Source organism: Cervus canadensis, chromosome 21 (genome assembly GCF_019320065.1).
Source record: "Cervus canadensis isolate Bull #8, Minnesota chromosome 21, ASM1932006v1, whole genome shotgun sequence".
Classification (NCBI taxonomy): Eukaryota; Metazoa; Chordata; class Mammalia; order Artiodactyla; family Cervidae; genus Cervus; species Cervus canadensis.
In genome coordinates this window covers 34,291,337-34,306,925 of record NC_057406.1, presented here as the reverse complement: position 1 = coordinate 34,306,925, position 15,589 = coordinate 34,291,337, and the positions used below count along the sequence as shown (strand labels likewise).

The 15,589-nt window shown below is 41.1% G+C and overlaps 1 protein-coding gene and 1 pseudogene across 1 annotated transcript in view; both read left to right on the top strand.

The window, feature by feature from the left end:
- Window positions 1-5,275, top strand: part of LOC122423151 — a 323,733-nt pseudogene extending 318,458 nt beyond the window's left edge.
- Window positions 1-15,589, top strand: part of LMNTD1 (lamin tail domain containing 1) — a 169,563-nt gene that overhangs the window by 11,398 nt on the left and 142,576 nt on the right. The gene's annotated exons all lie outside the window — the stretch shown is intronic.

The following is a 15,589-nucleotide window of genomic DNA, read 5'->3' as shown; positions in this document are numbered from 1 at the left end:
TTGCCCCACAGCATGTGGTATCTTAGTTCCCTAACCAGGGAATTGGAAGGTGGATTCTTAACCACTGGGCCACCAGGGAAGTCCCTATTTAATTTATTACTATTATTGATTTGTTGGAAAACTGAATTTTTTTTTTTTTAGAAATAAAGTAATGCAATAAAATGTTACCTTCTATTATGAACTGAAGATTTTTTTTTTTTTTTTTGAACTGAAGATTTTTAAAAATAGCTTATACGGAATGATTCAATCATTTCATTATATTAAAGCATATCAAAGCTGTTGCTGTAAATATAGAACAAATAAATAAGCCAAGTCAAAAAAGCAGGCAATGAAATGAGTCCTGAAAACTAATACAGTGAAAGAGAAGATGTGGCTATACGAGAGAGAGCTGTTGCATTGGCGATGTTCGTTATTCTGATGGGAGTTCTGTACTGGGATGCATTGAAGGACTGAAAGAAGCTGAGAAGCAGCGTCTTACTGGAGTTACAGCAGACAGCTGTGTCTTGGGATGAAAGGAAGTGATGGGAGGAGTTGAGCCGCTCTGTGCCACTTCCTTGTACATGGGCCTCCTTGGCAGAGGACAAGCTGCAATTGAAGTGGGAAGAAGAGCAGGATAGAATATGAAAATGCATACCAACACCTGAAGATCCTTTTTGTACTTCAGAGCAGGGCTTCAGGCATTTCTGATTATTGCATTAGAACTTAATAATAGCTGAGTGGTTTTAAAAATACATTTTAGAAAGAACATCACACATGTTCATTCTAATTTAAAATATAGGGTGTTCTACTTTCCTTCCTTGCTTTTATACTGTGCTAATTGTACCTAAATGTACCTCATTAACTTTTGTCAAATGAGTGAAGCTGGATACAAAGCAAGATGGCAATCATGGTTAAGGTTTTTTTAAAAGGCATATTTTATATACATCAAGAAGAAATAAGTAAATTAAATTTACTAAATATTATTAGTGTAAGCTATTTCCAGGTTGGAAAATAACAAATTTTAATTTTACTTTGTGTTATTTCCCCTTTCTCTAAAATGAACATGTATTATTTTCGGAGTGGAACTGATAGTCTTTCAATAAACATTCTTTTTCAAGAAAAATGAAACATTTTGATTACTTTCATATTTATTAGAGAAAGTGATAAAGTGAGAAGCATTTCTTAACTATTTCCTACAAATAAAGAAGAAGGCATGATCAATACCCCCAAAAACTATAAAACATATCAGGAAAAGCAGATTGAACCTGAAAAAAGAAAAATCATAAGTATTAGGTTGTGATAATAAAAGTCAGTATTATTCAAATTCATTCACTAAAAAAGCAGTTTTATGGGGACTTCCCTGACCATCCGGTGGTAGAGAATCTGCTCTGCAGCACAAGGGACCCTGGTTCGATCCCTGGTTGGGGAACTAAGATCTCACTTGCCACAGAGGAACTAAATCCTGGGATGCAGCCCCTGAGCCTGCACACCTCAAGGAAAGATTCCTGCCTGCTGCAACGAAGACCTGATGCAGCCAAATAAATAAATAGTTTAAAAAAGCAATTTTAGTATTCTTTTGTGCTATGTCCTACATCATACATATATTGAATAAAAACCACTCATTAGCATACCTCTTCATCTTGGAGTACAGAATATGTTCCAGAAACTGCCCCTGCCACCCACCCCGCCACCCCGCCATAAAAGCTTTATACATAGCTTCCCAAAACAGTATCTAGTCTAAAATAATCCAATTTACCTCAATCACGGATGAATGTTCATCCTCTCTTCAGTCGCTTCCAACTCTCCATTTGTCATTCATGTCACCAATAGGTGTCTGTGTTAAATCTCCCTATTTTATAGAGTCACTGGAAAACCAAACCAAATGGAGAAGAAGAAAAGGAGAACATTTTCCGAGTTTTAATATCATCTTTGGATTCTAACTGGATCTACTTTGCTTACAATTCTAATCATTTGGGTCAGTCATTTTCATTTTGAGCTGAGATAGATTACCTGTATTGTGATGCTTCTCTTTACTCATCTGTAAAATGGAAATAAAGCTGATCACACAGAATAAAGATGATGCTGTATCTTCCACTTGCTGAGAAATATTACATTGTCTGAAGTCTTTGTCAGAAAATTAAACATCAAACAATTATAATGATTGATCACTACATTTTTAACGGGTAAGAGAGCCTCTTTTTTTCTGTACCCAAATAAGTGGAAAAATAAAAAACAAAAACTGTTCTCTAAATAGAACAACCAAAAATTGTTTTTCACCTTCCCTAAGAAATCAAACTTGTTATCATTACCACGGCAACAAGTTGTCAGTCCGAAAGACTGGAGTTTCTCTGGCCTGCCTGCTTATTGAGCAGAAGGAAATAGAACACTTTATTAGTATTATTTTATTTTAAAATAAAAAATCATCGATGTGTTGAACTTCCCTATTGGTCCAGTGGTTAAGAATCCACCTGCCAATGCAGGGGACATGGATTTGATCAGGTCCAGGAAGATTCCACATGCTGCAGGACAACTGAGCCCACTTGTCACAACTACTGAAGCCCGGGCGCTCTAGAGCCCATGCGCAGTAACTAGAGAAGCCGTCTTAACAAGAAGCAACTAGAGGGCAGCCCTAGCTTGCCACAGCTAGTGAAAGCCCTCACATAGCAAAGAAGACCCAGTATAGCCCAAAATAAATGAGTAAAATTTAGAAATTAATGTCTTTATGTTCTTGAATGGTCAGAATACACACAGAGTAATAAGAACCACATTGCAAAAGGAATTTTGGCAGGGGTACTAACTAAGGGAGCTAGGCTCAAGTCACAGAATTTGCCATCTGTGACCTGCTGGTGGCTGGACAGTGACCTCCTGGCTATCCTGACTGGACTCTGAGTCCCTTCACTTGGCCTTGTTTCCCTGTCTCTGGTGGGAAATACTGGGTCAGTGACAACATGTGTATGAAAATCCATTTTCTCACCAGTCAACAAGTGCTTATTCAATGCATACTATCAGGCTGGTGCAAAAGTAATTGAGGTTTTTCGCTGTTGACCTTTGCCATTTGATATTGGAATACATTCTTAAGTAAATGTGGTTATGCTATACATCATGGGCTTCCCTGGTGGCTCAGGTGGTAAAGAATCTGCTTGCAATGTGGGAGACCCAGATTCTATCTCTGGGTTGGTAAGATCCCCTGGAGGTGGGAATGGCTACCCACTCCAATATTGAGAATTCCATGGACTAGAGGAGCCTAGTGAGCTGCAGTCCATGGGATCATAAAAAGTCAGACATGACTGAGTGGCTAATACTTTCACTATATATAATTTTAATGCACATTTCTTGCTTTTTGTTTTTTTTTCTAATGACATTACATGCTGTGTATTTTATATGTATTTGAGACTGTGGAAATGATATTAGACAAAAAGTAATTCAAGCGATTTTCTTATTCAAGTTCAAAATGGGTTGTAAAGCAGCAAAGACAACTGACAACATCAAAAACACATTTGACCCAGGGACTGCTAACAAACATACAGTGATCAAGAAGTGGTTCAAGAAGTTTTGCAAAGGAGACAAGAGCCTTGATGATGAGGAGAACAGTGGCTGGTCATTGGAAGTTGACAACAACCATCTGAGAGCCATCATTGAAACTGATCCTTTTACAGCTACACAAGACGTTGCTGAAGAACTCAACATCAACCATTCTACAGTCATTTGGCATGAACCAAATTGGAAAGGTGAAAAAGCTCCATAAGTGTGTGTATTGTGAGTTGACCACAAATCAAAAAAATTGTCATTTTGAAGTGTCATCTTCTCTTATTCTATGCAACAACAACAAACCATTTCTCTATTGGATTGTGATGTGAAGAAAATGGATTTTATATGACAACTGGCAGTGACCAACTCAGCTCAGTGGTTGGGCTGAGAAGAAGCTCCAATGCACTTCCCAAAGCCAAACTTGCACGAAAAAAAGGACATAGTCATTGTCTGGTGGTCTGCTGCCCATCTGATCCACTATAGCTTTCTGAATCCCGGTGAAACCAATGCATCTGAGAAGTATGCTCAGCAAATCGATGAGATGCAGTGAAAACTGCAACACCTGAAGCCAGCATTGATCAACAGAACGGGCCCAATTCTTCTCCACAACAAAGCCCAACTGAACGTTGTACAACCAACACTTCGTAAGTTGAACGAATTGGGCTATGAAGTTTTGCCTCATCCTTCATATTCACCTGACTTCTCATCAACTGACTACCACTTCCTCAAGCATCTCAACAACTTTAGGCAGGGAAAACACTTCCACAACCAGTAGGAGGCAGAAAATGCTTTCCGAGAGTTCCGGAGGCATGGATTTTTACACTATAAGAATGAGCAAACTTGTTTCTTGTTGGCAAAAATGTGTTGATTGTAATGGTCCCTATTTTGATTAATAAAGATGTGTTTGAGCCAGATATAATGATTTAAAAGTCATGGTCCAAAATCGCAATTATGTTTGCACAAATCTAATACCTACCAGGTACCATTTCAGGACTGGACATGATGTTTGAACAAACAGACAAAATTATTCCCACCATGGGCTCACTTTCTTGTGGGGAAAAACAGGCCAAAACCAAACAGATAAACCAAAACATAATATCAGATAGTAATAGAAACCACCAAGAAATATAAAGCATATTAAGACAGTAGTAGGAAAATTTTTGAAGGAAGAGGGAAATACTGAAAAACTAAAAGCTTCCAGAAAACCATAATATTTTAATGCATGTACAACTAGGCCTGATAGATGTAGCTATTACACATGAATGTACTAATATATCAGTCATTTTTTAAAAGCAAATACAGATTGAATAGGACCCTCTGTTTGTTAGGTACTGGGATCATTGCTGAGAAAAGTGAGACAGACTCAGTTCTAGAGCTTAAAGTATTTCAAGCTCAAATACTGCTAGTGAAAGCCCCAAATTTGAGATCTTCAATTCTCTTAGGACTGTATATTTTATCCCTCTTGAGTAAATTCCTTTAAAGTTTTCCAAGTATGCTTTTAAAAAAAGAAATTATTTTTAATTGGAAGATAATTGCTTTACAATATTGTGTTGGTTTCTATTGATGTATTAATAGCAACATGAATTGGCCATAGGTATATGTATGTCCTCTCCCTCCTAAATCTCCCTCCCGCAAGTATGCTTTATTGCTCTAAAAAATGCCTTTTAGGATATTCTTATGTAGTTTCTTACCAAAAAAAAAAAAGAGAGAGAGAGAGAGAAGACTTAAAACTTTTCATTGTCTGGCTTACCATTTTACATAGCAAGTTTTTTTTGTAGAACTCAAGATTCTTGAGAGTCCCTTGGACTGCAAGGAGATCAAACCAGTCAATCCTAAAAGATTTCACCCTGAATATTCCACCCTGAGTATTCATTGAAAGGACTGATGCTGAAGCCGAAGTTCTGATACTTTGGACACCTGATGTGAAGACCTGACTCTTTGGAAAAGACCCTGATGCTGGGAAAGATTGAGGGCAGGAGGAGAAGGAGATATCCGAGGATGAGATGATTAGATAGCATCATCAACTTAATGGACATGAGTTTGAGCAAACTCTGGGAGATAGTGAAGGACAGGGAAATGTGGCATGCTGCAGTCCATGGGGTGGCAAATAGTTGGACACAACTTAGCAACTGAACAAACAGAAGAAAATATACGTGGATTTTGAAAGAATTTGAACAGTTTTGTGAAAAGCAGAGTCATTCTTAGCAACAAAGTAATGCTGAAAGGTTTGGAGTGTACACTCTGCTAAGGAGCCTATAAAAAACAGAGTTTGCGCCTTGGGATGAAGAACTGGGCAAGCCATGCAGTTGCGGAAGGACAACCAAGCCCTCCCTCTCCTGCTGAGGTTGTGCTGGCAACAGATAAGAGAACTTCAGGAATACTGGACCACCCAGTGGGGCAATTGCTGTGTTCTTATCTGATTGTATTTATTCTTTATTGTCTCATAAAGGACCTTTCACCAACTTGGCAACTTTGCCAGATAACACGTAGGCACTGTATTTTTATGTGGCCATAAAACAACATCAGTGATTGCAGTAAGCACACTTAACTGCTTTTTGGATGATCAGTGCTCAGCATGGATTATAATTGTTTGCTTTCTATATATGGAATTTTAAAAGATGGTAACGATAACCCTATATGCAAAACAGAAAAAGAGACACAGATGTACAGAACAGACTTTTGGACTCTGTGGCAGAAGGCGAGGGTGGGATGTTCTGAGAGAATAGCATTGAAACAAGTATACTACCAAGGGTGAAACAGATCACCAGCCCAGGTTGGATGCATGAGACAAGTGCTCAGGGCTGGTGCACTGGGAAGACCCAGAGGGATGGAATGGGGAGGGAGGCGGGAGGGGGGATCGGAATGGGGAACACATGTAAATCCATGGCTGATTCATGTCAATGTATGGCAAAAACCACTACAATGTTGTAAAGTAATTAGCCCCCAACTAATAAAAATAAATGAAAAAAAAAATGGTTTGCTTTCTTTACCTGGATTGAAGACCATATTCTGAGATGCTTTGTAAATAATTCTGAGATGTTTAGTAAATACTGTATGCAGCAACATAGAAATGTTTGTTTTACAGCGGTAGACAGGGTTGAGCAAAACAGAGCATTCACAGCAGAACTCTTGGGAAATGCGGAGTCTAGAAACTTGCAGTTGCATTTGTAAGTGTTGAAAGCTATACTCTTCCTCCTCTAAAGTTTTGTTTTTTGTTTGTTTGGTTGATTGGTTTTGTTTGTTTGCTTTGTTTTGCTTCAAGCGCTTGTTAGTCTTCAGACCATCAGGATGATATCCTGTTGCCACTGGGTGAATCTTGCTCTCCCAACTGGAACACGACTGTGTTGTGTGAGGGGCCTTTGAGAATCTCATCAAGGTGAACAGTTGATAAAGTTGAGACCTGCCGCACCTCTGATGAAAGCTTAGGGAAAAGCTATTCATGTAGGAGCTTGTCCGTCTCTGGGCTTTGTGCCCAGGCCTCTCTTTTTCACTCTCAGTCTTACATGTACCCCCATTAATTCTCTACACAAGAGGCGTTTTTGGTCCTTTCCAATTCAGAGGATATTGTAATAGGGGCGCCATTAGCACATGTTTTGGGTGGTGGAACACCGTGGTTCCGCCCCTTTCTTCCAACAGAACAGCCTGTACCGAGGCAGGCGGCAGCAATCCTTTGGAAGATGCTGACAGTCAGTTAATTAATGGCAGAACCCACGTGTGCATAGGGGGTATTATGACATGTTCCCTCTGAAAGATTATTTCTACTCAAAGTCAAAATGTTAATAAGCTAATGAGCCTGACTATGATTTTTTTTTTCAGATTTGGAGACTGATTTTAATTGCAGTATATCAATAGAATCAACACATTCTCATTTTCCTTTCTATATTCATTAATTTATTTTGAAATGCACAGATTGTGGAGATTGTGTAAACTATAACTTACACCATCTCAGCATTGCCCTGTGCTTGCTACAGGTTCACAGCATTGATCTGCCTCTTTCAAGTTCTTTTTCTTAATTTACAGCCTTGCCTGAATATGGGCTCTTTTGCCTTTCTTTTCTATTTATTCGCCTTCCACGAACCAGACCAAGGCTCAGCTGTTTCCTTTAGTTGCCATTCAGCCCTCAGAAATCAAGGTTCTACTTTGATTTTTTAAATACTTGTCTGCCTTCCATACTTGACCGGTTTAGATTATTTTGGTTGGGTCATCATGACATGCTGCATCATTTCTTAAGTTGTTTTCTTACATCCTTGCCTGCAATTCTATTTGATTAGATATAAGTAGATGAGTCATTTTGCCTGTTGTTGTTTAGCTGCTAAGACAGGTTTGATTCTTACAGTCCTGTGGACTGTAGCCCACCAGGCTCCTCTATCCATGGAATTCTGCAGGCAAGAATACTGGAGTGGGTTGCCATTTCCTCCCCAAAGGAGGAATAAAATCTGCTCTCTTGTCAGGTGTGTGTGTGTGTGTGTGTGTATGTGTGTGTGTGTGTGTGTGTGTGTGTGGTGAAGGCTAGTGGTGGTGATGGGGTGAAGAAGAAAATTTGGGGAGAAAAAACCTTCACATGACTATGATATTAGCAGCTCCCCCCAGTCCGAGGAAGGATTCTCCCGTTGAGATTTCCTAGAAAATACAGAGACTCCCCAAAATGCTTACAGACCACCCTAGGTTTCTCTCCGAATCCTGACATTCTTAGGGCTACTTGGCAAATAAAAGCAAAGAGATCTCTGAAAATAAGAATTTGCTTTGCAAAAGCCCCACACCTGTCCAGATTGATTTTCTTTTTTTAATTAAAAATTTTGTTTTAAATTTCAGGCTGGTCAAAGTAGCTAGTTTTTTCAAATCTCCCCAGGAGCCTATATCATGTGGGGAGAAGGGATATAATGGGCAGAGAGAGGGATGATATAGACGTTCACATGTGGTTGATTGAAAATATATGTGGGTGAGCAGGTTAAAATCTTTCTTTTCTTTGACAGTGAGTGATCTGTACACAGTAGACACTCAGAAAACATTTAATTTAAACATATTTAATATTTAATGGTTATTACTTACCAAAAAAGCTTTTTGGTAGCGATAAAAATACATGTTGAGTCAACTGAAAAGTTCATTTGGGTTTTCCTATAACATCATCCAAACAAACTGTTTGGCCAACCCAAGATAAGCTAAAATGTTTTAAAATAACTTCCAGAACGTTGTGTAAGTAACAATCAGGCAGAGATAGACCAACCAGTGCTCAGCAAGCCCCAAGAAAGGGCTGGAATGAGGAATACAGGAAAATCCTGCTTAGCACGTTCTTCAGGGGCCACTACCTGGCTGGTGAGCTGGCATCGCCAGTGTCCCACCCTAATTTGGTTTCATGACCCCAGGCTTTAAAGGGTCACCTTGAAAGGTGATCTCAGCACCAGGTGCCATGGTCACTGACCTGGCATGGCCTCTCCCAACTCTGCGTAGGCCCCGGAGCTAAGGAAGCTTTCACACTCCCCGATCCCGGTAACTCTGTGGGTGTCCCTGTCCTGGTCGGATCTGCCTGCAGGCTGTTGTTCTTGCTGACCCACACATAACAGGAAGCATGAAATCAGGCAGAAGCTATTTGCCTCTGTGCTCCTCCACATTCCTCAGCACCCCCTCCTCTGTTTCCCAGGAAAGCATGTCTCCCGGAGGTGCGGTCTGGCCAAGGACCAATGCCCATCAAGCCAGAACAGAAAGAAGCTGGGGAATTTTGCTCTCTCCTGATCCTCCCAGCCCAACCTCAGCCAATGAGGCCTTGAGTCAGTCCGGCAAATGTGCTGGACAAGAGATGTCAAAACCTGGGGATAGTCAATATTTGACCTGTGCCATTTCAGCCCCTTCTGGATGACTATTTATGCCCTAATAGGGACTTCCTTGGTGACTCAGACAGTAAAGCGTCTGCCTACAATGCAGGAGACCCAGGTTCAATACCTGGGTCGGGAAGACCTCATGGAGAAGGAAATGGCAACACACTCCAGTATTCTTGCCTGGAAAATCCCATGGACAGAGGAGCCTGGTAGGCTGAGAGAATTCACTTTCACTTTCTTTTTCACTTTATGCCCTAATAGGGCTCCCCAGGTGGCGCTAGTGGTAAAGAATCCTCCTGCCAATGCAGGAGACTCAAGAGATGCACCTTCCATCCCTGGGTCAGGAAGGAGGAAATGGCAACCCACTCCAGTATTCTTGCCTGGAAAATTCCATGAACAGAGGAGCCTGGAGGTCCACAGTCCATGGGGTCACAAAGAGTTGGACATGACTGAGCACACAGCACATCCTTCCTTACTCTCAGCTCAGCTGATTTTACTCAACCCTGTTGCATTGTCTCCAGTCTTTCAACAGTCTGAATTCAACAGACTGAATTCATGGTGGAGCCATGAATTCAGGAGTCCCACTCCCTGGAGTCTTGCTTCTTCTTGCTTCTGTGCTCCAGTGGGTATCTACCTATGCTGTACTAGAACTTGATGTGGGGTCACACTCACTTTTTTTTTTTAGAGTTTCTGTACTATACAGTAGATTCTCATTAGTTATCTATTTTATAAATAGTAGTGTATATATTGGAGAAGGCAATGGCACCCCACTCCAGTACTCTTGCCTGGAAAATCCCATGGATGGAGGAGCCTGGTGGGCTGCAGTCCATTGGGTTGCTACGAGTCGGACATGACTGAGCGACTTCACTTTCACTTTTCACTTTCACACATTGGAGAAGGAAATGGCAACCCACTCCAGTGTTCTTGCCTGGAGAATCCCAGGGACGGGGGAGACTGGTGGGCTGCCATCTATGGGGTCGCACAGAGTTGGACACGACTGAAGTGACTTAGCATCAGCAGCAGTGTATATATGTCAGCACCAATCTCCCAATTCATTCCATCCTTCCTCTTCCCCCTCTTGCTATGCACTCATTTGTCCTCTGTGCTGTGCTGTGGCTAGTCACTCAGTCTTGTCAGACTCTGCAACCTCATGAACTGTAGCCCACCAGGCTCCTCTGTTCATGGGGATTCTCCAGGCAAGAATACTGGAGTGGGCTGTTATGCCTTCCTCCAGGGTCATTTGTCCTTTCAGTTCAGTTCACTCAGTCACGTCCAACTCTTTGTGACCCCATGGACTGTAGCACACCAGACTTCCCTGTCCATCACGAACTCCCAGTGAGTTCTTCTCATAGGTGGTCAAAGGATTGGAGTTTCAGCTTCAGCATCAGTCCTTCCAGTGAATATTTAGGATTGATCTCCTTTAGGGTGGACTGATTGGATCTCCTTGCTGTCCAAGAGAATCTCAAGAGTCTTTTCCAACACCACAGTTCAAAAGCATCAATTCTTTGGCGCTCAGCTTTCTTCATAGTCCAACTCTCACATCCATACATGACCAATGTAAAAACCATAGCTTTGACTAGACGGACCTTTGTTAACAAGATAGTGTCTCTGCTTTTTAATATGCTGTCTAGGTTGGTCATAAGTTTTCTTCCAAGGAGCAAGCGTCTTTTAATTTCATGGGTGCAGTTACCATCTGCATTCATTTTGGAGCCCAAGAAAATAAAGTCTGTCACTGTTTCCATTTCTTCCCCATCTATTTGCCATGAAATGATGGGGCCAGAAGCCATGATCTTGGTTTTCTGAATGTTGAGTTTTAAGTCAACTTTTTCACTCTCCTCTTTCACTTTCATCAAGAGGCTCTTTAGTTCTTCTTTGCTTTCTGCCATAAGTGTGATTGTGATGTTATCTGCATATCTGAGATTATTGATATTTCTCCCGGCAATCTTGATTCCAGCTTGTGCTTCATCCAGCCTGGCATTGTACATGATGTACTCTGCATATAAGTTAAATAAGCAGGGTGACACAATGCAGCCTTGATGCACTCCTTCCCCAATTTGGAACCAGTCTGTTGTTCCATGTCCAGTTCTAACTGTGCTTCTTGATTTGCATATAGATTTCTCAGGTGGTCTGGTATTTGTCTTCTATGTCTATCTATTTCTACTTTGCAAGTAAGCTCCTCTGTATCATCTTCACACTCACTTTTCAAACATATCCAAGCTATTGGCTACTTTCTGGGAGGTCAGAGCCATCTCTGGTTCAGTTTTCAGAGCTGGAGCTCTTGTTTCCTCTTCTTGCCTACTGGTGTTTGCCTCCGAGGTCCCAGCATACATTCACACATCTGTGTGCAGGGTAAGAGCACACACCCTTCTTCTGCCTGTTAGAACTCTAATCTATCTAGATCTTATGCTGCCCCTCGCTGGCTGGAGTCCTTGCCAGTTCTCTCCTGCTTGTCCAGCTCCCTGCACCTGATGCTCCTCTCCTGTAACTAGTTAGGTCCTGGCAGGACAGATGGTCCTTTCAGGTCATTCCTGTTCTTAGTGATGCTTTACTTACCAATCAGCGTCCTAGTTTACTCCATTATCTTCACATAACCAGGTGAATCTGCTCAAACTGCATCAAGGATATTCATGCTCAATAAATATTTGTTGCCATTGATTTGATTTGCCCAATTATTGTGTGCCTTGTAAACTGTGTTCTCTCAAAGAAACTCAATGAAAATGAACTGAGCTAAGACAAACAAATTGGGTGACAATGTTAGTCACTTAATCATGTCCGACTCTTTGCAACCCCATGTACTGTAGACCTCCAGGCTCCTCTGTCCATGGAATTTTCTGGGCAAGAATATTGGAGTGGGTAGCCGTTTCCTTCTTCAGGGGATCTTCCTAACCCGGGAATCGAATCTGGGTCTCCCACATTCTAGGAAGGCTCTTTACTGTCTGAGCCACCATGGGTGATAGTCAATGGCTTTAAAATGGACTTATAAAAAATATCAACAGAAAGTTTCTTTATGTAGTGTTCTGGTGCATTTCTAACTACTGACAGAAAGAGGGATAGAGAAACAGTGTCAGGAATGGTACTGGCAGACAATTAAGCAGACATAAAGACAAAGTATATTTAAGCCAGTAAGAGTTGATTGCCTGAATTTTATTCAGCCACAGCTAGTCAGTAAGAGCTATATTAAAGAAAGCTTCATTATAGGCTAATTTGTATATCACAGATGAAATTGTCTCTATTCTTAAACCTACAACTTCATGTCCTCTTAATGCTGGAACAAAAGTAAGCCACTGTCCATCTCATCCTCCATTTCTTTGTTTTTAATATAAGAAATTTAATTAAAGTATAGTTGGTCTACAACATTATATTAGTTTCAGGCATAGTGATTCAGTATGATTACAGCTTATATGCCACTAAAAATTACTACAAGGTAATAACTGTAATTCCCTGTGCTACATCTTTGTCGCTTATCTATTTTATATAATAGTTTGTGTCTCTAAATTCCCTACCCCTAAACTGCCCTTCCCCACTTCTCTCTCCCATTTGGTAACCACTAGTTTGTTTTCTATATCTGTGAGACTGTTTCTGTTTTGCATATACATTCATTTGTATTATTTTTTAGAGTCTATATAAAAGTGATAGGGCTTACCTGGTGGCTCAGTGATAAACAATCCACCTTCAGTGCAGGAAACCAAGATTCACTCTCTGGGTGGGGAAGATCCCCTGGAGAAGGAAATGTCAACCCACTTCGGTATTTTTGCCTGGAGAATTCCATGAACAAAGGAGCCTGGCGGGCTATGGTCCATGGAGTCGCAGAGTCAGACATAACTGAGCGACTAAGCGTGCACACACACACACACACACACACACACATGCCCAACAGTGATATCATACAACATTGCAGAGTCTGTACACAGACTCCTCAGCCTTTTTCTCTGGGAGACACTGTGGTGAAATGGACAATGAACATGGCCTTGGGGCCTAAGAGTCTGTAGGTGTCGCTTGTTAACAGACTGGAGTGTAACCAGATCAATTACATCTAGACATGAAATAAATAGATGAATTGTTGAAGGCATTTGTAAAATGAGGACCACCACGTATTGCTTAGGTGGCACAGTGGTAAAAAATCCACCTGCCAATGCAGGAGACTCTGGAGATGCAGGTTCGATCCCTCGATTGGAAAGCTCTTCTTGAGAAGGAAATGGCAACCCACTCCAGTATTATTGCCTGAAAAAGAGGAGTCTGGTGGTCTACAGTCCATGAAGTCAATAAGAGTCAGATACAACTGTGCAACTGAGCATGCACATATCTCTGGGGCCTTGTGATGACCAAATGATGAAATTTCTGTAAAGTATTTTACAGGGTGTCCAGCTCAATACATAGCAGTTTCTTATCCCCTCTTTCTTCACTTTTCATATTTTCTCCCAAAGGAAGGAAAAAGAGCACGACCGAGGGCATCTCCTGTGCTGAACTGTTGCCCCAGCTCTCCCACAACCGGTTCCACTCACACCTGCCCTCCCTTCCAGGCGCAGTAGCTCCCCTCACCCCAGGCACTTTGTCTTCTGTTTGTGATGGCACCTTGAGAATATCTTCTGCTTTTTTCTTAGTCTCTGATGATTTTCTTCTTTTTTTCAAAGATACTATAGTAAGATGAGTTGTGAGTTTTTACTACCAATTTTCTCACCACGTGTCATCTCCTTAATCATTTTATTGATTTATTTTTAACTTTATTTTTAATTGGAGAATAATTGCTTTACAATGTTGTGTTGGTTTCTGCCATAGAACAACGCAAATCAGTCACAAGCATATATATGTCCCCCTCCCTCTTGAACCTCCCTCCCATCCCTCTAGCTTGTCACAGATCACGGGGTTGAGCTCCGTGTGGCTCACACACTTTTAAGTCCGTCTAGAAGGCAATCTCCAGTCTGGAATGCTGTCCTTCTGGCTTGATGAGATGACTAGTAACTTTGAAGTGTTCTCCATGCTTATCCGGCGATAGGAGTGTTCTTGTATGTGTAAAGAGTTAAAGCCCTTAGTACTTTTTGTATTGTATTGGAAAGGCTGCCTTAAAGAAAAAGACAATACAGGGAATTCGGGTCATAAAATTAGAAAATTCTGTAATCTTATATTTCCATCAGCACTAAACATTTGTGTTTCTGAAGCAAGATATAACATGTAATTAATAATCTAATGATAATCTCTAAATTGGTCAATATAACAACCAATAGGAAATGGGCTTTAGGTATATATGAACAAAGAAAAATAGAAAGATTGACTTGTGTTAGTGTCCCTTTAAGAAACATCTGTTATTATTTTGACCCATTTTTCAGAGAGAAACCCTTCCAGAAGCATCATACATTATACATTTGGCATATTGCCACACTTTTACCTAATTGCTCCTTTAGGAGCTAATGACCCCCTTTGCAGCTTTGTCTAAGACACCTGATGCAATCATCATGTTGCAGGAAGGGGGACCCCTGCCAGGGTCCGAAACTGTGCTCTTGTCTAACACTCGGAAGTGAATTGTCCGAGGAGACACATGTGCTGACAAAGCAAGAGATTTTATTGGGAAAGGGCGCCCAGGCAGAGAGCAGGAGGGTAAGGGAACCCAGGAGAACAGCTCTGCCACATGGCTTGCAGTCTCGGGTTTTATGGTGATGGGATTAGTTTCCGGGTTGTCCTTAGCCAATCATTCTGGCTCAGAGTCCTTCCCAGTGGTGCGTGCCTTGTTCAGCCAAGATGATGCCAGAGAGAAGGATTCTGGGAGGTGGTTGAACAGGTGGTGTCTCCTTTTGATTTTCCCGAACTCTTCTGGTTGGTGGAGGCTTATTAGTTCCCTATTCTTTACCAGGACCTGCTGTCATAAAACAACTCATGCAGATGGTTACTATGGTGCCTGGCCAGGGTGGGCGGTTTCAATCAGTGTGCTTCCCCTAACAATCACAGAAAAGGTATGCTCAGCCGCATCCATTGCTTTGTAGATTTGCACTTAGTTCAAAATCAAGTGCAATTTCAAAGTGTCTTTTAAAAAATCTAATCAATCTAGTATACTGTAAGCATTGCTGAAACTTACACATTTCTAAATATTTGTAAAGGTGACTTTGGTGAATGGATTTTTGCCCTTTGCAAAATGACTACTTGTGCAGAATCAACCCTGGAAATTCACAGAATGTGCCCTTTGCTCACTTAATATTGAAAATCACAGCATAACCTGAGTGACCTCATTTAGTTAAGAAATCTGTGTGTGATTATATAAGTACCATGCAGAAACCTTA